Below are 27,475 nucleotides of genomic sequence, written 5' to 3'. Positions count from 1 at the left end.
TAAGGTGTACCAGAGATAGAAATTCCTTTTCAAACCTGATGTGTGGGCACTATCTCCTCCATTTAACTGATGAATAGTCTTAAAACAATGTGTACATAGTCATATACCTAAGTGTTCTAAGGAATTAGACAGGTATAGTGATAAAGCTAGAGTCCTGAGTGATAGGGAACCTTGTCTCTTTAAAAACATGTTAGTAGGCACAATGATAGGCATATTTTATCTTGGGAGATTCTGTTTAGCTTTTGGTCTTAGTCTAGACAATGCTGCCAGCTGTGTGACCTTAGGTAAGTCGCTTAACTTTTTAGGGTCTCAACATCATGGTCAAATGATATCCAAGATCCTTCCCAGTACTGATTCTGTAGAGCTCTTCCAAACAAGTGTGTCCTTTGGTAAGAAAGACATTTCTATTGTGTCAAGATTGTTATGAGAAAGACACTTTTGCTGTGACACATCCCACATGGTTTTCAACTAAGATCACAGGTAAGCAAACTACCTGGCAAGCTGCCAGAACCAAGGTGATGGTTGCTTGCTTTTTCAGTCTGTTTGATTGTCCAGCAGGAACTCCGTGGGCAATGACTAAAGCATTCTTGATCACCTCTTCACAACTTACCTCACGCCCACTGTCTGCCTTCTGCCTGTCCTCATCTGTCATACCCCCTGTCCCCTCCCTTAAAGTGGTGGGAATTACTCACAGAGAAAGTTAGGACCATTGCAGATCTGTTTCTACATTCATTTGCTCAGCAGGCATTCATGCAGCATTCCCAGGTGAGCCAGTAGCCTTACTGAGCTGCAAACTGCTCCTCTACATCCAGCCAGTTGTTTTACATGTGTGAATCCAGTTAAGCTTAGAGGGGGAATATGGGCTGGATTGATGACTGCAAAAAATCCATGAGGCTTACAAGAAACAAAACTCAGAACAAGCTGATCTGAAGGTCATGGATGTCATTTAAAAAATGAATTATTATAGTACCAGTATCACTGAGTACCCACAAACATTCCTGTCCTCCATTTATCCTGAAGTGCTTTTTGAACTCATCCAAGTAGGAATTCTGTTCCTTTTTAAAGCCCCTTCTATTTTTAGGGGGAGAGGTACCGTCTCTTATTTACACAGGATCTTTAGAATGTCTTTTCCTTCAGAAGCGTGCTTTAATGGTAGCCTGTGTGGGAGAGTTATGAGGGAGTGTACCTTTCCTCTTAGCTGTTTTCAGTTTGTTAGCTAGCAGCCTTAAAATGTTTCCTATTTGTGGTACTGTGATGTGTGCAGATAACATGTGTAGCTAGATAAAGATGTGCTGCCTGGAATTGTTTGTGGCATTTAGAGCCTGGCACAGGATTCTAAACTTTCAGTGAGAAGCAAAGAGGAGTGATTTATACCTACAAGTAAAGTACCATTGAAGGGCTGTGCAGACAGTGGGATGGCAGCTGACGTTCTTGATCTGGCCTCCTGTGGGAATAGCCTATAAACGTTTCCCCCTTTTGGTCATTCTCCTAAGTGATGATTCTTTCATGAGGCCCCACAGTAACACAAAGATGCTGCCTTTCTTCTTTAGTCTTGTTTTTTCCCCAGAGGCTGTATGGTAAGTACTACAAAGGAGTTAATAAAAATTTCAAGAAACTTAAGGCTTTCCTGTCTCTAGCTCCATTTCTTAGGAGACTACATTTTCAGAATTTCTTACAGTATGTCCAAATTTCTAGCATAGTGACTTTATGCTGTTAGCATATATAACAGAGAAACGTTAAACTCTAAGGAAACCCAACCAAGATGCTATAACCTTACCATATTAATACAATGTTTTATAGGTAAAAAAATGTTGTGAAATTATTTCATTTGGGTCTGCTCTCTGAAGTAGAATGATAACTTCCATTTAAGACATGAGGAAACAACTTCACAGAAGTTAAGTGACTTACAGGCATACCTTGGAGATGTTGTGCGTTCGGTTCCAGACCATTACAATAAAGCGAATTATCACATAAAGCAAGTCACACAAATTTTTTGGTTTCCTAGTGCATATAAAAGTTATGTTTACACTATACCGTAGTCTATTGAGAATGCAATAGCGTTATGTTTAAAAAACAATGTACATACCTTAATTTAAAAATACCTTATTGCTAAAAAAAAAAAATGCAAACCATCATTGCAGGGTGGCTACAAGCCTTCAATTTGTAAAATAAATAAATAAATAAATAAATTAAAAAAAATGCAGTAAGTGGGAAGCACAATAAAATGAGATATGCCTGTACTCTAGATCAGTGGCTTTTAATCTTGTTTAACTGTCATCCATAATAGGAAATACATTTTATTTCCTGACACCACCAACACCACCCCACACACATATAAGTGAAACAATATTTGCTCATACTTTCTTTGATGTTCTATTCTTTTTCATTTAAAAATATATATACAAATATCAAATCATTATGTTGTAATACCTGAAGCTAATATAATGTATGTCAATTATACCTCAGTAAAATAAATTTATTTATAAACTTAAAAAAAAAAGTTGTCATTAACGTAATGACTCATTAATGGGTCCTGACCCATAGTTTGAAAAGCACTGCTCTAGATACCACATTTGTGAAACAGGAAGGACTGGAACTTAGACCTTGTTGGGTTTCTAGTTAAGTTCATTCATGATGTTGTTGCTTTTTGACAAATATATATTTGTGTTTATTTTAGCTTAAACTTTAATCATACTTTTTTCTTTCAATATAAGTCAAAATCTGTCTTTTTATATAATGTTTCTCATTTACAGTGGAAGAAGTATACAAAGCCATCAGATACATTGTATAAATTGTCTCTTTAACATTACATGTGTCTTTCTACTAGGATCTTTTTGACAAGGGCTGGGATCAACTGCCTAAAGACCAATTTTGGATTTTTCTATATAATTTCCTTTGACAGTGATCTCTGGCCACTATAGCAGAAGAATAAATATAACAGATCTAATGAGTTTGCCAATTGTAGGGTTACCAGCACCATTCTTTTCTACCCTTTTACATATTGTTGACCACTAGTAGAAGAAACAAGGCAGCTCATGTAACTTGTTTTCTTAAAAATCTAAACTGGTAAGCTTATTTGGTCAGAGTATATATAATATTAAAGAATAAAGTAAAGTTCCTCAAGCCTATTTTTATTTAAGCAATTTAAATGTACTTAAGGAACAACTGTTTTACTTTCTGGCATTTAAAAAAAATGTGTGCTAAGATACACTGGATATCTACTAAGTAAATAAGAATCACCAAAAATAGTGTTAATGCCTTTTGGTGACAAAGTTGCAGTAAAACTGATATGATGGTTGTATTGAATATTAATGTGATACTTTTGGAAATGAATGTATGTATTTAATAGCCTTTGTGGAGCACTGTCTATTTGCCAAGCATAGTTCTGAGAGCTTGTCATGTGTTCTCTGTCTAATCCTCATGACAGCTCCATGAGGAAAGGTTCAGTTATCACTCATATTTTACAGGAAACTGAGTCATAGAGAGGTTAGGTAACTTGTCTGAGGTCACACAGAAATGGTGGAACTAGGATTGGAACCCAAAAAGTTTTAGACTGAGCCTGCTCCCTTAGCCACTATTCCGTATTGCCTAACATGACAGTCATTAGGAGGCGTTTGAGTCAGTAATCCCACCCCTCAAAGTTTACATGAAAAAAAAATCAATAGGGACACAACACTTCATGCACAGAGTTATTCCTTGCCATGTTGTCTGTGAAACAACATCAATTCTAATACAGGAATACTTTAATCACTTCTGATTATCAGCACAGCAGGGTATTTATAGTCAAGAAAGGGAATAATCCCATAAATAATGCTATTTCTGAAATACATTCCAGGTATGTAGTGTCAAGTGACAAAATAAATCAAAGGAAATACTGACAGTGATTGAAACTACATAAAGTGTGTAGCATTATAGAGAAGATGTGGTTAATGTGTAGCATACGGAGAAGATGTGGTTAATGCACAGATAAGAATTGTTAGACTATAATGATTACCAGCAAATTCTTTTTTTAAGAATTCCTTTTGGTTGGAGATATGAGCAATATTCACACATATTGTTGCTTTTGGATGACAGGGGTGGCATAAAAATGGTCTAAGAGAGATTATCGCGGTAGATGAGGTGAGAGATAAGTACCTGAACCCGGTGAGCCATCCTGCGTGGTGAAATGTGGATAATCTAAGGTGTTTAGGAGATGGAAACAACAGTAACTGGATGTGAGGAGTTAGGGAAAGGAAGCAATTTAGTGTCTTCCTGGTTTCCAGCTTGAACAACTGGGTAAACATAAGTGCTGTTCAACGACAGAGACGTTTTTGTAGGTGGGGAAGGTTTATGGTGTAAGATTAAGAGTTTGTGATGGCCTAGAGTTGTCCATACTCATCAAACATTCAGGCGGCGATATCTGCATAGACAGGAATAGGATATCACTCTGGAGCAAAGGAGAGAAGTTCTAGACTAAAGAACATGATTAGAGAGTCATTTGGTTTGTGTGTGATGACTGAAGTGATCCACTTTATTAATTGTATTGACTGATAATGTAGTCAGCTTGTCTAAGTTTTAAAGTGACAGGTCCTAAATTTTCAAAGCTCAGTCATCTTGAAGCACTTTATTAATATGGGTATGGGGACTGTAAAATAAGAAATATTAGCTGTCCATGTGGAGTTGGTAGGAAACTAGATTTTATGGTCTTTTCTTGCTTCCTATTAGTGCATTGCCTGGTTAAGGCATAAGTTATTTCTATTTCCGTGACAGTTCTCTCCCAAGCAAATGTCTCATGCCAGATTACGCATGTTTGTGAGATTTCCTCAACAGAACGTTGAAAAACAGAAACCACAAATAATATTTCAATAAGCAAAATTTATACATCCCTCAAACAGCATATAGGTGTATATACACATCCACAAATGGGAAAATGCTCAGATATCCAGAGCAATATATTTGTGCATACAGACTGCGTGTGTGTGTGTGTGTGTGTGTGTGTGTGTAGTAAATGTGTAATAACTCTTAGGAACCCCAAGGTCAAATTTAGAATTCTTAAAGTTATACCACTGTACTCCTGAAAACTATGTGATTTTAAGTAAGGGATTCCAGCTTAAGATAACATTAGGCTCTCTTCCCCTAATATAGCCTGCATTACTTCCCGCGGAAAGATCAATAAACGTACGCAAAGAGGCAAACATTGATAATATTAGAAATGAAGTCTGACAGAAAACCTGTTGCCGAAATTCAGGAGGAATTTCTCCAAGGCAGGAGGAACTGCATTATGAAAACCACTTGGTGGCTTCCCTCTGCTTTCCCTCATTAATCAGAGCAGCCTCAGTGACCTCAGTGACCTGGTCAGGAAGACCCGTTGCCCCTCCCCACTGTCACCACCTTCTAGGCCAGGTCAATACATTCAACTTGGTATGTGTCCTTTACCGCCTGAGGCCACTATGGTCCTTCTCGTTCCATCTCATCTTTGTATTTTCTTGAGAGATGACCAGTTGGAGAAACAACTGGGACAGGAAGGTGGGTGGTTGGTTGGGTGGAAAGGAGTCTACGGAGAATACCATCTTGTCTTTTTTTTTTTTTTTTTGCGGTACGCGGGCCTCTCACTGTTGTGGCCTCTCCCGCTGTGGAGCACAGGCTCCGAACGCGCAGGGTCCGGACGCGCAGGCTCAGCGGCCATGGCTCACGGGCCCAGCCACTCCGCGGCATGTGGGATCTTCCTGGACTGGGGCACGAGCCCGTGTCCCCTGCATCGGTAGGCGGACTCTCAACCACTGCGCCACCAGGGAAGCCCACCATCTTGTCTTTGACAGGTGTACTGCGGTCTTCATAAAAAATCTGATTTTGTAGGCACCTTTGATGTATGGCAGTAAAGCACGCTGGATTTTATAGTTTTGCTTGCAATCTATTGGTGACAGAGAAAGACATGGTAGGATAAGAGATAATCTTGTCTGAATTGCCAAAAACCATGGTCCGTGGCACCTGATGACTTATCACTGGGAACTTGGCTTAGAGCTGTTCACTTCAACCAGGAAGGAAGACTTGTAAGTGGGACCAAACCCACACCTTTATTTTTAGCCCCATCCTTGGTACTGCAGAGAGGTTCAAGACTCAGGTTGCATCAGTCAGTGATCACATTTGTATCCCTATCGAAGAAGGAAAGCCGCTAAATCCGGAAACAGGCATCTGTCACTCTGTAATGAACTAAACATGGCTGCTTCTCAGCTGGGGAGGAAGAGGGAAAGCATGACATTCGCATGGGAGGCTTTGGGAAGCTGCCAGTTACACATGTGTATTTCTTTTCCACCCCCATTCGTGTCCCCTGTGTGTGTGCCAGAAAGCGAAGGTTGGTGGATGGAGGCTGGTGAGAACCCTTCTGGTTATGAAAGTCGCACGTCTTCCTGGGTGAATTTGATGACCATTACTCCCCCAAGTTGTGAACCATTTTGTTTTTTTTGGCTGATCGGCACGGCATGTGGAATCTTAGTTCTCCGACCAGGGATCGAACGCACGCCCCTTGCATTAGAAGCTCGGAGTCTTAACCGCTGTACTGCCAGGGAAGTTCTAGTGAACTGTTTTCTTAACCAAACAATTTATTGTTCGATTTTCTGAGAGTGTTAATTGGGCATTAATCTAAACATAAAGATCTCCTTGAAATCTTTAAGCAGAAATGTAGAGGTTTGGTTCTTTTTTTTTTTTTTATCCAAAATGAAAGAATCCTGTCTGCCTTGGTGACTGGAGGTGAACATGTTTGGGAACATGGGCATGCATGTTTGTGAGGCAACTAAAAATAGCCCTAACCCAGGCTCTGGAGAAAACAGTACTCACTATCCTGGGGAGAGGAAAGAACCTGTTGGCCTTTCTCCGAGGGTGTCCAGAGTTGGTTGAAGAGTCTGTAGGGCTTCCTTGTTAACAGGCTTAGGGTTTAGCCAGACTCTCGAAGATTGGAAAATCCAAACATGCATAGGCAGTTCTGTAAAGACCCAAGAGAGGAGAAATATCTGAGATTTTTCTCCAGAAATCTGGATGATAAACACTAACGACAAGATAGGAGGATTCTTATAAAACTCCACACACAGGTAAAAGTTGTTTTTTTCAGGAAAATTATATTTGTATTAATTGCATCCTACATTTCATTTAATAGTCCCATCCATAGTTTATGTAAGTTGATTCAGAAAACCAACCATTTATGTTCTTGGCCCCAAGTTGGAAGAGGAAATATTATGTATAAATTATGTAAAAATTATGGTAATGAGTTTTAAAATGAGAAAATACTTATGAGAAGTGAAGAACTGGGATACAAAATTACATGTTGCAGTGTTGTTAAAACCAGTTGTTACAGTTGAGAGGTGGCATTATTTTTTTATACTTTCTACTTTTTAATAATTTCCAAAAAGTAACATGAATTGCTTTTGTAATCAGAAATAATTATATAAACTCTTTTATAAACCGAGCTTTATTTCCTATATAGAGTTTTCCTCTCAGGATTAGAGGTTAGACTGGTTGAAGTTGAATCTGGAAGGCCTGAATTTCTTTTGTCATTTATTCCCAGGAAGTACTGTGTTCCAAAGTTTCAAAGTGGCTTTCCTTGCTATATGCCTGCTTGATTACTTGTGATGTTGCGGCTTTATTTCCCAGTAGTCACAAAGCTGTGTTTTCAGATGGCTGTGGGGTACAAATCTTTGGAAAAGAGCCCTAATCCCTCTTTGAGAAAGAGCTTCAAACAAATCATCTAAGATAAAAATACTGTTCTCTCCAAGAAGTGTTTGTTTAGAAGATGAATGTTGGTGTCACTGCTCACTTTCCATTGTCTGTAAACTCTGTCCGGTGAGACTGTGGGTCCTGGGATAATTTATGCAGGAGAAATTGATCAATGTAGACAGTCAAGAACTTGAAGAGGTTTTATTTAGCAATTATGGGGAATAACTGCTTATTTATGGGTGTCATGGATGGAATGTTTGTGTCCCTCCAGAATTCTTATGTTGAAGCTCTGACCCCCAGACTGGCTGTATTTGAAGTAAGGAGGTAATTAAGGTTGAATGAGGTCATAAGGGTGGAGCCCTGTTCCAATTAGATTACTGTCCTTATAGGAAGAGACCCTAGAGAGCTTACTAGCTCTCTTCAGGAACTCAAGCAGGCACGTACCTAAGAAAGGGCATGTGAGGACAAAGTGAGAAGGCAGCTGTCTATAAGCCAGGGAAAGAGCCCTCACCGGAAACTGACCCTACTGGACCTTAATCTGGGACTTCCAGCCTCAAAAACTGTGAGAAAATAAATTTCTGCTGTTAAGTCACCCAGGCTATGGTATTTTATTATGGCAGCCTGAGCTGACTAATACAATGGATTAGAGCAGTTTTAGGCACTGTAGGAAGAGGAACAAAGAAAATAGAAGCAGAATCTTGAGCCTCTGTTTAATAGATGTAATCACTGTAGCCCCTGTCTATGGTCTGAGATCTAACTAACTCCCTTGGTCCACCCTCGGAAGCACAGACTTAATTGAGTCCGTGTTTGATGTTGGTCATCTGCTGATAACTCCAGAAATATGTTTATTTGAATAATGGCATTTGTGCAAAGTTGCTCATATTGTCTTAAGTCATTAAATCAATTTGGGTGCCTTCAAAGCAACTAATAGAAGTAGGGTCTTGAAATGAGTCATTTCTCCCTGCTACAATTATTTATGAGAAACTAGGGGTAATAGTTTTGACCATGTGGGTTAGCATTTAGAATAGGTAGTTGAAGTTTTATTATATGGAAATTTGGTTGGAGACATCACTTTAGGTGTACTTCGTTTTTGAAAGGCCTGCCTGGGGAGTAAATGCCAAGTCCCTGAGGAGAATAAAGCAATATTGGGGGAATTTGTTGTCCATTTTCTGTCCTTAAATATGCATATCCTGATAGGTAGTACATCCCTCTAAGAGTTTACTTGCATATTGTTTTCCTTAGTGATAAGTATAAAGGCATATCTAATGACACATTGATGGAAAAACTTATGTTGGGTGATTATTTATTGGGTATGCCTGCTGTCTATAATCATGCTAGCTTTTGGGGGGCACACGAAGAGGTTTAGAACTGAGTCCCTGGACAGGTGAAGAAGGTAGAAGTGTTTCATAGTTTTCTATTTAATTTACACAACATTGTTTTCAAAGTAGGTGTTATCCCTGTTTTTTTTTTTTTAAATTTCACTTAGTAAGGCAGTATATAAACGTATCATAGAGAAATCAGTGTGAAGGTTAAGACATATTTTCCCTCAAGCTTTAAAAGGAAGATAAGGACTTGGAATGGTGATGCTATTCACTTGTGAGCCTGAGGAAATAGCCCCGAGGAGGGAGTGTCTCATATCCTGGAAAACTCAGAACTTGTCCAGAAGAATAGAGGTTTCATTTTTAAGATACTTCCCATAGAGTGAGTCACCAGCTACTGAGATTGTCCAGTATAAACACCTGAGTAGAGTTGTACTTTAAATAGCTGGAAAACCTTCTTCCTCTTCCTACTGGGTAATTTCCGCCCCCATTCCCCCACCCCCACCCCCCACCAACCCTGGATTCATTCCTGTCACCTGACCAATGTTAAGTATCTTGGACAATGGATTGTCTTTTTTTGTGATTTCCTTCTAAGACTGGGCAGAGGAAGAAAGATGGATTCAATATTAACTAAGAGTGGCTAGGCAGAGGAAAAAACAGGCTTAAGATGAATGTTTACCAGGGGCTAGGCCTGTGTGATTGACCCCAGATATACGCACTGAAGCCTTAGCAAACCTAGAGAGAGTGAGTGATTTGTTCAAGGTGAGATTTGGACACATTATCTAGGTCTGAAGCCTGTGGCCCTGTCATTCATGGTACCACACTCTTCTGCACACCAGGCCTATGGCTGAAATCTGGAGGCCCAGCTTTGGGGCCTGTGGACAGTGGTGAAGAAATTGCTCACCATACTTTACTTTTTGAATAAGATGCTTGTATTAATTCCAGTATTATATGAAATAAGTATCTTCATTGTCTTTTATTTTTTATTTTTTTGCGGTACGTGGGCCTCTCACTGCTGTGGCCTCTCCCGTTGCGGAGCACAGGCTCCGGACGCGCAGGCTCAGCGGCCATGGCTCACGGACCCAGCCGCTCCGCGGCATGTGGGAGCCTCCCGGACCGGGTCACGAACCCGCGTCCCCTGCATCGGCAGGCGGACTCTCAACCACTGTGCCACCAGGGAAGCCCCTTCATTGTCTTTTTACTTCAGCCTTAGCCTCTGGTGGTCATGGTCAGGCCCCTCATGTGCTGCCTGCATGTGGGTGAGGGATGTGGAGCACAGTGGTGCTGGAGGGGTCATGAGGTGGGTCAGGAGATGGATGGGTACCAGAAGGGGTGGGGGGAATGGGGGAATGAGAGCCAAGGACCGAACAGGGCTGCATGACAGGAAGGGAGTAAAAATGTGCATCTGTGAATGAGGATGGACCTTGGCCAAGTGTGACCGGGACCAAGGAGGAACCCTGGAGCAAAATACAAGTTCTCAGTGATGGAGGGACTAGAAGAAAGAGCTAGAAGGGAGGGCTGACCAGCATTGATTGGAGCAGCCATGGAAACCCTAAACTCTGAGGCTGGTGGTTCTAATGTTGGAAGTCCTTGCTCTGCATGGACCTGGGCCCCATCCATGCTCAGGGAAGCCTCGACCTGCAGGGCCAAGGATCCAATGCCATGGCAACCTGGGTGGGCTGGGTTGGTACTTCTTGTCTGATTACTGTGGTAGCCTCCTCATTTGTCTCCTACCTAGAGTCTCTTCTTTCTCTAGCACATGCCTTGCATTTTAACCACAAGTGATCTTTTTTATAGAGCAACTTTGTTGCTGTGCTTCATCTGAAAACACAAAAATACCTGTAATGTTTCCTTTGCAGTCAGGATAGAGTCCAAAGTCATTTCAAAGCACACCAGGCCCTTCCTAAATTGGCCCCTGACTGCAATCCAGTCCCGTATCAGACAGTTCTTCCTCCTGCACCCTGTGCTCTATCCTAGGGAACCAGGTAGAGCTTTTCAGAGGTGCCATGCTGCTTCTGAACTCTCGGTCTCTGCACTTGCCGGAACTCTGCCTGGCCGGTCCATCCTCCTTTGCCATCTTTACCTGGAAAACCTAACTGTGGTGTCTCTTCTCTAAGAGTTTCCATATCGGACTCCTCCTGGCAGAAATGAAAACTGCTCTTTATTCCACATCTGTGCCCGCAGCTGCCTCTCTCAGGGCTCTTGTTACTACCATTTGAAACTGTCTACCTCTGCTACAGGCTTGTGAAGCCCTAGATGCTGTGCTGTCCAGCTTTGACTTCCTGCGGGGGTAATACAGAGCTAGCTTTTAGTAGGCTCAGTAAATCAATGAATCAATGAATAAATGGTATTCTAGTCCATTCAGGCTGCTATAACAACATACCACAGACTGGGTAGCTTATAAACAGAAATTTATTTTTCACAGTTCTGAAGGCTGGGGATCCAGCCTGGCCAGCTTCTGGTGAAGGCCCTCTTCCAGGTTGCAGACTTCTTGCTGTATCCTGACATGGTGGAAGGGATTAGGGAACTCTCTGGGGTCTCTTTTATAAGAGCATTAATCCCATTCATGAGGGCAGTGCCCTCATGACCTAAGCACCTCCCAAAGGCCTCACCTCCTAATACCATCGCATTGGGCATTAGGATTTCAATATATAAATGTAGGGGGAAACGATCATTGAGACCATAGTCAGTGGGTTCCTTGGATGAGGGAGAAAGCTCTAAGCTCAGTGTGTTGTAGTTTTTTGTTAAGTTTATCTACCAGGTTGTCCAGACTGTATAAACCAGGCTCTGAGGACATGAGGTCAACCGGACTAGCCAGGGCCTGCCCCCCACATCCTACAGGGCTGATCTAGACGAAGCCAGATATTTGTCAGAGTGACAGAACTTGTCAAAAGTATATGGAATTACCTACAGAAATCCCGAAGCATATGGCATGGTTCTATTTGTTCTGTGACTGTATAAAGTTGGCATCCAAAAATCCAGATGGAGAATAAAACCCAGAAAGTTGTGAGTGCTATTTCATGAAGAAACCTACTGCTAACCACTAAACTCCATGAAGACAGGACTGGATTTTTTTTTTCTTTTGTACTTTCTGTTCTTTGGGTAATATTTGCTACGTAAGAAATTGTAATTTATAATATAAAAATAAAATAAATTTATTTGAGTCAGCATGGGCAGGTCTAAATTTTTAAGAGTGTTTGTAAGTGAAGTCTTCACAATAGCATATGGCTCTTGGACTCCACTTAAAACACCAGATGTTCAGGCACATCTGTTTTTCACATGCTCTGGTCACCATGTACTGGTCAATTGTAGAAAATCTTCTGGCGAACAATGTATCTTAGACATTTTTAGCAAACTTCCTGCAAGTTTGGGGTGCATTTCCAACTTTTTAGTGATTCAACTTTGCAACAAATTTTCCTACCCCTGCTTTTTCAGAATAAGAGTATCCTGAGATTGCAAGGCAAGCTACTATCAAAAGACAGAAACAAAACTGCTACCAAATACGCAATTAGCTGTTGGCGAGAAACAGAAGTTTTCACTCTACTGTGCAACCAAAACAAAATATAGAGATGTATGGCCTGCTAAAGAGATAGACTACAGTTGTCATTTATAGCTTCCCATTTAAAATTTTTGTATTCATGGGAACAGCCTTATTCATTAGAACTTTTTATTAGAAGCCATCTGTCATACCCCACGTATGGTATTGCAGGATGTGCTCTGCACAAGGTGGCTGGATTTGGTCAAGTCTCTGCTGGGAAGGAGAGATGTCCTCTTTCTGATTTGCACAGTGGTGTGATATGGGCTCACAGGAACCCTGCTCAGTGTTCTCGCTGACTGATTTGATGCTGAGCAGATAAAAATTTGAAAATATAAATTGATTAGGATAAAATGCTGATTTTATTGATGTTAGATGTTGAGGTTCTATCTAAGAGTTCATTAAAAGACAAAAAACAGGAAAACTTTACTGTGAAAACCAAAATTTGAAAACCATTGACATGGCAGAATGCCTTGAAATAAGACTGGAGGATCACAGGTAAATTTCTGTTACAGCGAGCTTTGAAATTCCTGTCGGAATTCTCCTGATCAGCTGATTTATATTGATGTAATAAAGCTATTCATGTCTGAAAAAACCATTTGATACCATCATGCTATAAATTACTTATTTGAAAGTATTAACATAAGTTTATCTTATGAAAGTAAGAGGCTAGGGTTCTAATTTTGGTTCCTTCTGAACCAAAATAACTGTCTGAACTGTATGGAAGCATTTCTCTCTTAGGGCCTTCTTAGGGCCTCTGTAAAATGAGAGTTGGATGAGGTGATTTCCAAGTTTCCTTGAAATTCTAAAATTCACTGAAAGTTAGAGATTTCCTTGGGCACTCCTCTGACTAGATATCAGTGGAACTGTCTTATTCTGTATCTGAAATGTTTTGGTTTGTGTTTAGGTAACCGAAGGTGAAGTGTATGAGATATTTACCCTTTGTAGTGTTCTCTTCTGCCAGTTTGCAGCCTTGTGTGTTTCTTGATGCTCTTGGGCAATTCCCTATAGAATTTGGTTCTGTGAATTTTGGTAAGTGTTTATAAATATCATATAAAACCCTCTATTCCCCTAAGTCTTTCTATCCCTATTAAGGGATTGCCAAGGCTATTAACATATTCAAATGAATAAACTAAGCCCCATACTCCCTTTCTGAGTCACATTGTACCAATTCAAAGAAAGCCAATTTGTGAAAAGGGTCAGATTTGGAAATAATTTATTTCTGAAAAGCTTCTTTCCTTTTTCAGATGTGAAAAAAAGAACTCAAGGATGGAAATACAATATAACACTTAGCTGTCAGAGGAAAAGAATCATCTTAGATCTTATTCCACACTGAAATTATAGCACTCACAGACCATACTGTACAAGATTGGTCAGATTCTATCGACTGGTTGCGATTACATCCCTAATTGGAAAAAATTAGGACTATTAATCATTGTGACACAAGGCAAAATGTCATCATGGCATGACAATCTTATTTTCCACCTGAGAAATGGTGGCTTCTAAGGGCAAAACCAAACCCTCCTTTCTCCACTTTCTCTTCCCATTTTCTTTCTGGCTGTAGCTCTGTGGAGTAGATCAGACAAAGACTTAAAAAAGCAGAGGGCACAGAAACAGAAGAAGAAAGCTTTCCTTCGTTTTGTATTCCACAGAAACATCTGTGAAAATGAAAATGGGGGAAGGGAAGGAAGATCTCACAAACCAAGGAAATGTGGCTATTGCATAGACATTTAAAATTATTGCAGGTAGCTAATTGACGGAGATAAAGTCTTCTTAGGCATGGGGACATCAAAATGACTGAACTCTGGATTTTCATTTTATTCCTCCTAGATCCACTCAGAAGGGAAATGTTTTAAGCAATTTGCCAGGATTTTCTTATGAGGATAATAATTTCCTAACTATAGAAGTAATTATGGTTGTAACACATGAATTATTTTGGTGTTGAGTTTTGTAATTTCTTAGTGTTTTGGCATACTTAAAGTTTACTTGGGCAATTGCACATTTTAAGCAGGATTTAAAAGAAAAAGGTAACTGACAAGTGCTAGTCTATCTTGTGGTTAGCTTTTAAAAAAATATATTTTTCTCTGGGCATCAATATTAACTTGTATTAGCTTTTTTAAAAAAGAGAAACAAATATAAGCATGTGTACAAAAATGTGTGATTAGAGACCACCTCTTCATCCCCTTACCATTTTTTTTTTTAATAGTAATGGCATTTTTGCTGGAAGATTTTTGCTTCTCTAATGTAATCAACTTCTTTAATGTGTCCCTGAAGTTCTGTCCCCCTTCACACAGAGCTCTTGCTGCACTTTAAAGAGGGTACTGACCTCTTTGGAGTTTTTTTTTTTTTTTTTTGCGGTACGCGGGCCTCTCACTGCTGTGGCCTCTCCCGTTGCGGAGCACAGGCTCCGGACGCGCAGGCTCAGCGGCCATGGCGCTCCACGGTGCGCGGGATCCTCCTGGACCGGAGCATGAACCCGCGTCCCCTGCATCGGCAGGCGGACCCTCAACCACTGCGCCACCAGGGAAGCCCTCTTTGGAGTTTTTAATATCTCAAAGAAGGAAAACTATTATGACATATTTGTCATGATACTGCTGTTTTTGTTTTTCTTTTTTTTTGAGTGTCTCATTAAGCACAATGGGAAGTTTCTTGCATTTATATTTTTATCTTAGTGCTCATGTTAATTTGATGTCAAATTGTTGATGCAACCATATTTTGTGATGATATAGTTGATTACAGGCAGTACCTTGCTTTTATAATAATAGTATTTACTGAGCTCTTAGTGTGTGTCAGGCATCATGCTAAGGTTGTGTACATGTTATTTCATTTCATGCTCATGACAACTGCATGATGTGGGTGCTGTTCTTATTATTGCCCGTAATTTTACAAATGAGAAACTGAGGCAAAGAAATGTTACAGCACCTGCCCGAGATCTCAAGGCTAATGAGGTGTGGAACTATGATTTGCTGTCATGCCTTCACCACTGTGTCACAGTGTCTCCCTGGTCAGGTCTTTGTTGCTGATTTGTTTTGGTTTTGCTGGTGGCAGTGTAGGACTGGAGCATGTAAATTACCCTCAAGGCAATCTGTCAACATAAGGCATAGTTATTACTGCAGCACTTAATTTTTTTTTTTTTGGAAACAGGCAGGTCCACTGGGATAAAGAGATGTAAGGTGGCTCCTGACACAGAGCCAAGGCTAGTGGTTGGACAGCCTGTGACTTTGAAACCTTTGCATTGGGTTGGGCCCTTGACCCTCTGTTCCCTTTGAGAACCCCCATGATGTCCCAGAGAGGTTCTCCAGCCCAGCCCAGCCCAGCCCATCACTGCTACAGGCCTCATCAGAAGTGTGGGCTGAGACTCAGCCCATCAGGGAGTGCTTGCATGAGCCTGGGGTTGGAGCATCCCTAAGTGTGCAGCTGAGATGGCCCCTCCATCGAAGTGACCCTTTCCCTCAGCTGCAGCCAGCAGTGGCCGGTGCCCCTGTGGGTAGTCATACTACCTGGTGGTAGTCGTCATGTGTCAGGTGCTGTATAAAAGATCAGGTGCCGCTTAGGAAAGGCAGTTTAGGACTATGTTGTCGTGATGTGGGAAAGGCAGGTTAGGAAAATAGAATGCATGACAGTAGAGACCTGCTGGGCCCTTGGGTGGGGTCGGGGGGATCTGGGCAGTACCAGGGAAAACTAGCCATAAACCATCAAGCAAGGATTGTGGTTAGACTGAGTGTCTCTTTCATTTCAAGTGACTTTTGCCCCAGATAGCCCTCTGAGGGTGTGACCCACGTTCCAACTCTCTTGTGAAGTCACTGGGCCTGATAGAAAATGACTTGACTGCTGAAATCATAACTTTCCTGTGTGTAGAATAATAATACCCCGTTGCATTGATGTGGGACTTTTAACTACTTGTGGTGCTTTCTCACTTGTCCTTTTAGATCCTTTCAGCCTCCTAGAACATGGCTAGGAGGGAGTTGTTCCTTTTTTAAGGATGAGATGGTGAAGGCACAGCAAATGAAGTGACTAGTGGAGTGTAAATCACATGTCACCAGTCAAGACAGCCCAGCTCTGCCGTTCATTTGAAGAACTATCTCAGTTTGTTTCTCTGTATACTCATTTTCCATGTCTGCAGAACTTGATTTGTGCACGTGTGTGTAGGTAGTTGATCCAATAAGATCCTGATGGGTAGTCACCATCTTTAGATGTAAACACCAGTGTGTAGCCCGTACTTTGCTGCTGTGTTCCCCAGACCAACCTCAGCACTACGCTGCCAGTGCTGTGTATACTGGCTGCTCTGAAGTTCAGTATAACTGGTGTCCTATGGATTCTTTATCGTTTTTATAGCCCATGTCAGGTTTTTATTACTTTTTATGTTTTATTTTTGGCTGGGTTGGGTCTTAGCTGCAGCACGCGGGATCTTCGTTGTGGCATGCGGGACCTTTCATTGCGGTGCATGGGCTCTTTGTTGTGGTGCATGGGCTTCTCTCTAGTTGTGATATGCAGGTTTTCTCTCTAGTTGTGGCATGTGGGCTCCAGAGTGCGTGGGCTCTGTAGTTCGTAGCAGGCGGGCTCTCTAGTTGTGATGCGAGGGCTTAGTTTCCCCACAGCATATGGGATCTTAGTATCCTGACCAGGGATCAGCCGGCGTCACCTGCATTGCAAGGTGGATTCCTTACCACTGGACCACCAGGGAAGTCCCAGTTTTTTTTTTGTAAAGTGTGGGAAGGGTCCTTTTAAGGGAAACTCAAGGAAAGCTTTAGTTCCTTGCTCTGTAAACAGGGATAGTAATACCTGCCTTGCTTATTCACAGTGTAATTATCATGATCAGGTGAGATCATTCTTGTGAAGCCATGTAAATTATAAAGGACTTTACAAGCATAAGGAATTATTATGGATGACCTTGAGTTCAAGATGGAAGTCCACACTAGTCGGAATACTTGGTCATGATACCATCCATATCTCCTTCTCTCAAGACCGTCTCCAAGCCCCATGGGGAGGTATGGGGGTCACACAGGTGTTTGTGAAGGAGCAGAGACTTCTAAAGCCCCTTGGGAAAGAACTGGCTCACACTCTGGGAGCCAGTATCCAAGGCATGTGACCGTAGGAACAGAGATTCACTGTTAGGAAGGAGTCACTAGCTGATTTCCAGGGATCGACTGCATGTTGTTAAGGGGGTGAGTGCCATGCTGCCTGGAACGAGGCAAAACAAATACAGTAGCTTGTACCTTTTGCTCTAAAAGGAAAAAAGAAGAGAAATGAAAGACAAGTTGGAGCACATGCTTTATTAAACCTTGAATCAGTTGGAGTTAATCCAAATGCTAGTGTTTCCTATGTACTGCTCCTGTATGAAGCTGAGGTGGAGAGTACAGTGCAATGCGAAGAAATTGCCCAGAACAGTACCCATGGGAAGTGCCCACTGATCATTCGGGGGAAGGGAGGGAGGGAGGGAGGGAAGGAAGGTTTGGAATAACCTGATCCTACCCAGATGTATTAGCAAGTGATGGTCACCCATGCAGCTACATCCCTGCGATAGTCACTGATTTATGAGTTCCTCTTTTGCCAGGCACTGTGCTGAGTTAACATCAGTCTGGGAAGGCGTTTTGGACCTCAGGAAGCTTAAAAATTCACTCCTTCATTAAATATGTGTTAGGTGCATGCATTAGGCATATGCAGTGTGCTGTGGGTACAGAGATGAATGGTGAATTCCAAGGACCTCAAACCTGCATGGAGAAGGCAGAGAAGGGATCACTGATTGTGGTCCTGGGAGAGACAGGCATACCCAGAAAAAGGGACCCTTCTGTCTGGGCAGGCAAGTGTCCTGGAGAAGGTGGCATCTGAATAGAGTTGAGTGGAATTGTCGGAGTTAACTAGGTGGAAGAAATCAGAGAGGACTTTCCTGGATACAGGAATAGTATAAGTAAAAGCAAGTAAGCTAAAGGTGTGTGTGGAATGGCTGGGGAGCTGCACATAGGTGACTCTCATATAAACTGTCATCATCTTAATACTGCTACATGTAGCTGACACATTATCTTATTCCAGTTTAGATCAGTATCTCTCAACTTGAATCACTCACCCTCTACCCCTACTCGCAGGGGTATTTGGAAATGTGTTGTTTTTGACGAATAATTGGGAAGTCCTGGTGGCCTTCATTGGGCAGGACCAGGAATGCTATCTACATGCCTTCAGAAGGAAGAACCCTCCCATCTCAAATGCCTATGACGTACTCCTTGCAAAGCCCTGATAGACATAATATCATGTCATGAGGTAACAAGGCAGTGAGTTATGCCTACTGTTTTTTAAGACACAAAAGCCAAAGTCCACAGCTTGTAGGTCATCAGTAGGGTCTGGAATGCTTTTTGCATTACTATTCTTATGTTTGAAATTGCTTTTGCTCTTTCTAGTTTCCATGTTTCATTACTATTCTGCCTTATAAAATTCTGGATAATACCTTATGTAGCTGGTATTTTTGTTAAGAACAAACACTTAATTTTCCTCCTGTTCCCAAGTGGAGAACTCCGTTAATGAAACTGTCTGCCCTTTCTCTGCCCCTTCTCTCCTTTCCTCCCTGCCTGGTTTGATTGGCAGTTGTCTGGCTAGTTTGAGACTGCGGACCAGGTTGGCCTGGCTCAGTCTTTCCTTTCCACTGGGAGCTGTCCTCTGCAGAGAGTCTGCCTTCTGATTTGTGAGGTTAGTGATGGTGCGGGAGACCTGCATGTTCATGACCTAAATTCAATATCGAGGAGTGTTAGCTGGGTCCTCTGTACAGTGGTGTGGTTTGTGTACTGCACAAAGGGAGAAAGTGGCGTTTGGAAGCCAGCCAGAGCTCTGCTGGGCCTAGCCAGCTGCGCTGGGACCCAAGCAGTTCCTTTTGCTCCTTTGAACGAAGACATCGTGTAGTCCAGTGGCCACCCTGTTGCGTAACCCCAGAGGGCACCTTTGTGTTCTCATGTGTTCCGTGTCAAATGTCCTAGGTCTTGCATGCCCTGCCTTGGTAGTGAGCCAAAGGTCTACACACCCAGTTTTGTCCTTCCATCTGGTGTTGAATGTCAAAAGCTGACGTTTTGATCCCCATTGGTTTGACCTGCTTCCTCTATTTCTTCAGTGGATGAAAGGGGTGCTACTTTTTACTTTATATGATCTTTAATTTCCTTAGTGAAATGAGGCGTTGGTGCTCTGTGAGCTCGAAATTTTGTCTCTCTCACACACATGCAGTTTATACATGCTTGTGATTAAAAGTTTAACAGTATAGAAGAATGTAAATTATGACGCTGAAGTCTCCCTTTACCTCTTTCCCCCACTCTCTTTTTTAGAAATTATCATTGTATTGCTTTGGGGTGGAGCCTTAGATCCTTTCCTGTTCTGTTGGTGTGTATATTTTTAGAAATGTGATCACATTTTTTATGTTCTGCAACTTTAAAAAAATATGTGTCCATGTAAGTGCATTATAAATCTAGCTCTTTTAAAAACTTATTTTAAAATTTATTTATTTGAAAAATTATTTATAATGATAATAATAACCATAATATAATACTTAAATTTGAGGCTTACTGTGTGCCTGCACTGTTTTAAGACCTTTACATGTATTAGAACAACCTTACAGGATACGTATTGTTAGTACTATTTTTCAGCTCAAGAAACTGAGGCACAAAGATCAGGTAATTTGTCTAAGATCATGCAGGACAACAGTATAAAATTGGTATTTGAAGCCGGTGGCATGGATCCAGAATGCATACTCTTAAATATACTTGACAACATATGGTATAAAATTCAAAAGGTGCAAAAAGTTAGTGATATAGGGACAATTGAGGTTCCCATCCATTTCAGTCATGTAATCCTACTTCCTGTTACCTTTTTTTTTTGGTCCTGGGAAACCACCATTCTATTCTGTACTCTATGTGTTTGAATATTTTAGATCCCACATATAAATGAAATCATGCACTATTTTTCTTTCTGTGTCTGGCTTCTTTCATTTACCATACCATAATGTCTTCTAGGTCCATCCATATTGTTACAAATGGCAGGATTTCCTTCTTTTTTTTTTTTTGGTTTCACACACACTGTATTTTATTTTTACAAGCGATAAATAAACTTTTCTTTGCCTTTAATTTTTGCCAGTTTGATTACTATGTGTCTTGGCGTGTGTCTCCTTGGCTTTATCCTGTATGGGACTCACTGCGCTTCCTGGACTTGGGTGGCTATTTCCTTTCCCATGTTAGGGAAGTTTTTGACTATAATCTCTTTATATATTTGTCCTTTCTCTCTCTCTTCTCCTTCTGGGACCCCTATAATGCAATGTTGTTGTGTTTAATGTTTTCCCAGAAGTCTCTTAGGCGGTCTTCATTTCTTTTCATTCTTTTTTCTTTCTTCTGTTCCACAGCAGTGAATTCCACCATTCTATCTTCCAGGTCACTTATCCGTTCTTCTGTCTCAGTTATTCTGCTATTGATTCCTCCTAGTATAGTTTTCATTTCAGTTATTGTATTGTTCATCTCTGTTTGTTTGTTCGTTAATTCTTCTAGGTTTTTGTTAAACATTTCTTGCATCTTCTCGATCTTTGCCTCCATTCTTTCTCCGAGGTCCTGGATCATCTTCACTATCATTATTCTGAATTCTTTTTCTGGAAGGTCGCCTATCTCCACTTCATTTAGTTGTTTTTCTTGGGTTTTATCTTCTTCCTTCATCTGGTACATAGCCCTCTGCCTTTTCATCTTGTCTATCTTTCTGTGAATGTTTTTGTTCCACAGGCTGTAGGATTGTAGTTCTTCTTGCTTCTGCTCTCTGCCCTCTGGTGAATGAGGCTATCTAAGAGGCTTGATAGGAGGGACTGGTGGTGGGTAGAGCTGACTGTTGCTCTGGTGGGCAGAGCTCAGTAAAAGTTTAATCCACTTGACTGTTGATGGGTGGGGCTGGGTTCCCACCCTATTGGTTGTTTGGCCTGAGGGAACCCAACACTGGAGCCTATCTGGGCCCTTTGGTGGGGCTAATAACAGACTCTGGGAGGGCCCATGCCAAGGAGTACTTCCTAGAACCTCTGCTGCCAGTGTCCCCGTCCCCACGGTGAGCCACAGCCCACCCGCCCCCCTGCCTCTGCAGGAAACCCCCCAACACTAGCAGGTTTGTCTGGTTCAGTCTCCCCTGGGGTCACTGCTCCTTCCCCTGGGTCCCGATGCGCACACTACTTTGTGTGTGCCCTCCAAGAGTGGAGTCTCTGTCTCCCCCAGTCCTGTCAAAGTCCTGCAATCAATTCCCAATAGGCTTCAAAGTCTGATTCTCTAGGAATTCCTCCTCCCGTTGCCGGACCCCCAGGTTGGGAAGCCTGACGTGAGGCTCGGAACCTTCGCTCCCGTGGGTGGACTTCTGTGGTATAAACGTTTGCCAGTCTGTGAGTCACCCACCCACCAGTTATGGGATTTGATTTTACTGTGATTGCGCCCCTCCTACCGTCTCATTGTGGCTTCTCCTTTGTCTTTGGATGTGGGGTATCTTTTTTGGTGAGTTCTAGTGTCTTCCTGTCGATGATTGTCCAGCAGCTAGTTGTGATTCTGGTGTTCTCGCAAGAGGGAGTGAGAGCACGTCCTTCTACTCAGCCATCTTGGTTCCTCCTCGATGTAACTGCTAGTGTTGGAGGGTCTCCTGCAGAGGTTGGGGCTGGCTGCATGTCACCGTGAGGACAAGGACACTGGCAGCAGAAGCCCTGGGAAGCACTCCTTGGTGCGAGCCGTCCTGGAGTCTGCCTCCTTCTTTTTTTAAGGAGGAAAAAAAGAAGTATGTATATACTACGTTTTCTTTATCCATTCATCTCTCAATATATATTTAGGTTGTTTCCACATCTTGGTTATTGTGAATAATTATTCTTAATAGTTGCATACTCTTCCACACTAGGAAGTGTCATAATTTATTTAAACACCTCTTTTTTGTGGTTTCCAATATCATGTTCTTCTAAACAATATTGCCTCAAAGATGTCCGCATTTATATTAATATGCAACTATATGCAATCATGTAATTACACATGTGTGAATATCTCTGTAGAAAATATTCTCGAAAGTACAATTGCTTGGTCAAAAGGGATGCACATTTAAACTTTTTATAGGTCTTGACAAATTATATTCCCCCAAGTCTCTACCATTTATATTCTGACTGATGTACTTGTTTCCTCTTCCTGTGCCAACATTGGATATTATCGTTAGTGTTTTATCAGTGTATAAAAGTGATGTCAATACCCCAAATGAGCAAAATCAGTAACATTTGGCATTGGTGATCTTTTAGCTTATCCAGTCATGCTAGGATTCACTTGGTCAAGAAGAGTTATGTGTAAGTTATGCAGAAACACTCTGTGTTGCTAAGAATTATCTTCCATTCTTTTTCCTTTAAAATGCAGCTATCATGTGTCATTTTCACCTACTTTAGGAAAACTGCCTTTGCTGCATCACAACCAGGGAATGCTTCCTAAACTAGGGCCAGGCAGTTATTATTGATTAGGGAGGGAGTCTATACTTATACAACCAGCCCACTTTGCCAACCCCTCCCTTGAAGGCAGAGAAGCAGTGTGTAACCACGAAGTCCCGGGCGGCACTGTGGGCTCCCCAGCTACTCAAAAGACGGATGCCGTCATTGGGACAGTGCCTCACACAAACTGACAGGAAGCTCATGCTGTCATCGTGGAATTGAGAAAGCCTCGTTAAGTGACTCTCCAGCTTGTGCTTTTATCACCAGCACCTTTCTTCTCTGAGTGTTTTCTAAGGAAACGCCAGTGCCTTTAACTACATGCCCACAGATTCATTTCGGAACTCTTTGGCTCCAGAGGATCAACTCACAGTAACTTTCATGCCTGGAAGAGCAGAATTTCCATCTGATCTGCCTGGCAGATCCCAGATTGTGTTCTGTGGGGTACAAGGTTGTTTGCTGAAGGAAGAGGGGAATTTTGTGTATCAGGGTGTGCTGTGCCTCTGAGGTCTTCGATCCTTTGATCGCTGTTAGGTGATTTGGGAGCGAAGAGGTTTTGCAGCCACCAGGGAGTTCTGGGTTGCGGTGAGCTGGGTCCTTCCTTGCTGTGTTCTGCTGCTGCCCAACCTTGGGCTCAGTGGATGCCGTTTCTCTTGTCTGGTCAGTTTTCTGCCTAATGAACTCCAGGTATGTGGTACTGACAACTGCTCAGATCGAATTTTTTTATTATTATTATTTTAAATTTATTTATTTATTTTTGGCTGCATTGGGTCTTCGTTGCTGCGCGTGGGCTTTCTCTAGTTGTGGCAAGAGGGGGCTACTCTTCTTTGCGGTGTGCAGGCTTCTCATTGCGGTGGCTTCTCTTGTTGCGGAGCACGGGCTCTAGGTGCGTGGGCTTCAGGAGTTGTGGCTCACGGGCCAAGAGTGCAGGCTCAGTAATTGTGGTGCACAGGCTTATTTGCTCTGTGACATGTGGGATCTTCCCAGACCAGGGCTTGAACCCGTGTCCCCTACATTGGCAGGCGGATTCTTAACCACTGTGCCACCAGGGAATCCCGTTCAGGTTGACTTTGAAGTTCTCAAGTTTTAGTTTTTACTTTGGAATTTTGTTTGCTAGTCACGTTCTATTAAATTTAGACTTTTGGACTTGCTACAGAACGAGGAACTGATGCTGTGCCTCTTCCCTCCACCTTTAAAACTGAACTGACAACTTGTCAGTTTCCTAACGACATGCCAGAAATACATATAATAGGAAGAGTCTAAACTGAAAAGTGTTTATGCATATGCAAAAGTGATACGAGTGTAAGTTTAATATTCATCACACATTTCAGGTACCTGTTTCATTGGCACATTCCTGATTTTGAGGCTTTTCAATAAAGCTATCCTAATCTCCTAAATCTTGACAGAACTGCCAGTTTTATTTCCATATTTCTAATTAAGCTAGGTTTTTGTAAGTTGTGGAAGGGTTTTGAGGTGCCCTTATGTGTCAGTTAAAAATCATGTAGTGATTCTAGAAAAACTTCCTTTAGAAGCAGTTGTTTTCTTGAAGGGTTTCTTTGAGTGCCAAGCATATTTAATTCAGGTTTTTGTATGTGTGTGTCTAGGTTTAAAAGAAAACTCTTTTGTGTTGGGTGTTTTGCTGAAACTCTCTAATGAATAATGATACATTAACACTGTATTCTCAATATCTGTAAGGGAGGGTTTCTAGAGAGTTCACATAGAAACTTTTCTCCTGTGGTCACCTCTGTGTCTATTTCTATTCCTAAATAAGGGTTCTAAGTTTTTGGGTACTTATAACTTTTGAGGAGTTGGCTATAGGCAAACACAATTTTTAAAAAAATTTATTCTTTTTACCATCATAGGTTCATTTTATGTCTGAAGTTGCTGCATCTTTCAGGTAACCTTTATAATGAATACTGTCCTGATTTCTTGTGGATCGGTAAGTGTATTGAGATCTTACAAAAGCCTCTAGTTAAGCAGTCTGCTGCTCTTTGCACGTATATTCCGTGTGTGAGCTCCTCTGTGGTTCTGAACTGAGAATGAAAGGGACGATTAAAGGGAAGTGTGATGCATGATGGATAGAAAATTTATTTTTATTTCTTGGATCACTTTTTTTCAAAGCATGCAAGTGAATCATTTCCACATGACCAGCTGCTAGCAGCAACAAAATGATGTCCTTGTCATTGTAGTTCAGGCAGCTGCTTTGTAAGGCTGGGACTCAGTGTATGATGTGTGTATCTGGTACTTGCAGATTGATAGGAGGAGATGGTATATTCTCAGTTCAGCTCTTTCGCCAGTGTTTCTCTGCAGTTTCCTTCTGGTAGGTGTTTCTGTTCCTGGCTAAACTGTAGAGGCTGGAAGCAGAGAAGTTGAAAAGTTTTACTAAGTGAGTCTTTTGAATAGGTATGGCTGGGAGACAGAGGTACTATAGCTGCTGATTTTCTCTCTCATATCTCCCTCATTCCCTTGCTAATGTCTTGTCTTCTCCCCTCCTTGAATCTCTTCTGGGAAAGCTCTTTATTCATTTATGTTATAGAATGACTTAGGACCATTCACAATTAAATAAGCAGAAAGGCATACCATAAGCTTCGCTTTGTAAGTACATAGGCGAGTGATATGACCAGGCTCCTCCTTACATCTTGAAGCAGAAACACGGCAACTTTTAATGCATCCATGACTATAATACTGTGTTGCATTTCATCTATAAATGTGATGAAGGAAGATGAGACCAGAAGCAGTCTTCAGAAAGGTCTTAGGGAATGAGAGAACGCTTCTGGCATCAGTAAGCATTTTGGGATTCTCCTTAAAACAATTTGTTTATTGGATTGACCATGGTTCCACAGCTGTTTTACTATCACTGTGAAAGTCCCAGGGGATGAGTGTCTTAGGATATGTGTGTGCATGCCTGAATGTACAAGCATGCGTGCGCGCGCACACACACACACACACACACACACACACACACACACACACACACAGCTTATGCTAAGCAGATGACGGCTGGTGGCAGCCAAGAGGCTGCCCATGCTGTCCCCAGAGCATGAAGAAGAACAGAATTTCCGTAAAGCAGGTATCCTTTCTTTTAAGCAAACCTAATGTCATGTTGATAAAGATCTGGATTTCCCCAAAAGGGTGACTCTTTTTTTTTTAACCTTGTGAAAGGGCTTATTTCAAATTTCTGTGAAAAAAAAATCAATATTCCCCTATTGTATTTGACATATCATTTATGAATTAATTTTAAGAGAAATTGGTTTGCAAATATGTAAGAATATTTTGCTTAACAACAATAGCTACTGCTAAATGAGTAAATCTATTTGTCAGTCAATGGGTTAAGTGCTTTTAAATGGATTATTACCTTGTCTACTTCTCACAGTAGGTGCTATTAATATCATCCCTGTATTTCAGGAGAGCTGTCTAAGGTTTGGAAAGGTTGCTTGACCAAGGTAAAGTCACAGGTAAAGTAAGGGATGATACCAATCTTTGCACCCGGGGTTGTCTGATTCCTGAGCATAAACTTGTAACAAATCCCTCAGCCTGTCCTGATTGTGGCCTGGTGTGTTTAACTGCAAGACAGGCGTCACTTCTTAGGGACAACACATATTCCCACTGTCTTTGCCTAAGTACTTGGTCTGACTGTGATTATGTGCCCAGGAGCTTAATTGTCTGACAGTAAAGACTGGAATTGGAAGTTGGTTGGCAGGAGAACTCTCTTCCCTCCTACCCTCACCCCACCTCACTGTCTCTATAATCTAGGGCAACCTAGTTCCCAAAAGGACGACAGTACCCAAGGTCTTGATGCAAAATGGTATAGCAGGCTGCTTACACCTAGATGATCAGCATCTGTGCAGCAATTTTGTTAAACAACCAACAACAATCACTAAACTTACTTTTGTCTTAAGTGCAGTCTCAGCACTGAGTACAGTGCTCTCAGAGCAAATGAACTTGGTTAAAGAAGTAGGTACTCAGGAGACAGCTTACTGTAATGAGACAGTTCCAACATTGTTACTGAGCAGGACTTGGTGGTTAGAAGACTCCGGAGGGTAAAAAGTGCTGTAATTAAAAGACAGTAGGAGGTAACACCAGCATTTTGATCCAACAGCATTCTTGGTCGTGCACTTGAGTTCTTGGTTGGAAAGCTTACACCTCCCTTGACCTGAGTGCACACTTGCAATGGAGAATATATCATACAGTAAATACTGAATATTCATTTTAAAAGATTCGTTTGAGTGGAAATGCCTTCTTCCATAGGCTGACAGGGTCTTGGTGCTCCGTCCCTGTGTCAGGCCTGAGCCTCTGAGGTGGGAGAGCTGAGTTCAGGACATTGGACCACCAGAGACCTCTGGGCCCCATGTGATATCAGTCTGCAAGAGCTCTCCCAGACATCTCTGTCTCAATGCTATGACCAGCTCCACCCAATGGCCAGCAAGCTCCAGTGTTGGATGCCCCATGCCAAACAACTAGAAAGACAGGAACACAACCCCACCCATTAGCAGAGAGGCT

The 27,475-nt window shown here is 41.8% G+C and overlaps 1 protein-coding gene across 1 annotated transcript in view; it reads left to right on the top strand.

Annotated features, from left to right (window-relative positions):
* Positions 1-27,475, top strand: part of DOCK4 (dedicator of cytokinesis 4) — a 485,013-nt gene that overhangs the window by 3,061 nt on the left and 454,477 nt on the right. The gene's annotated exons all lie outside the window — the stretch shown is intronic.

The sequence above is a fragment of the Stenella coeruleoalba genome (assembly GCF_951394435.1).
Source record: "Stenella coeruleoalba genome assembly, chromosome: 9".
In the NCBI taxonomy this organism is placed as follows: Eukaryota; Metazoa; Chordata; class Mammalia; order Artiodactyla; family Delphinidae; genus Stenella; species Stenella coeruleoalba.
This window is presented reverse-complemented; position numbering and strand designations above follow the sequence as displayed.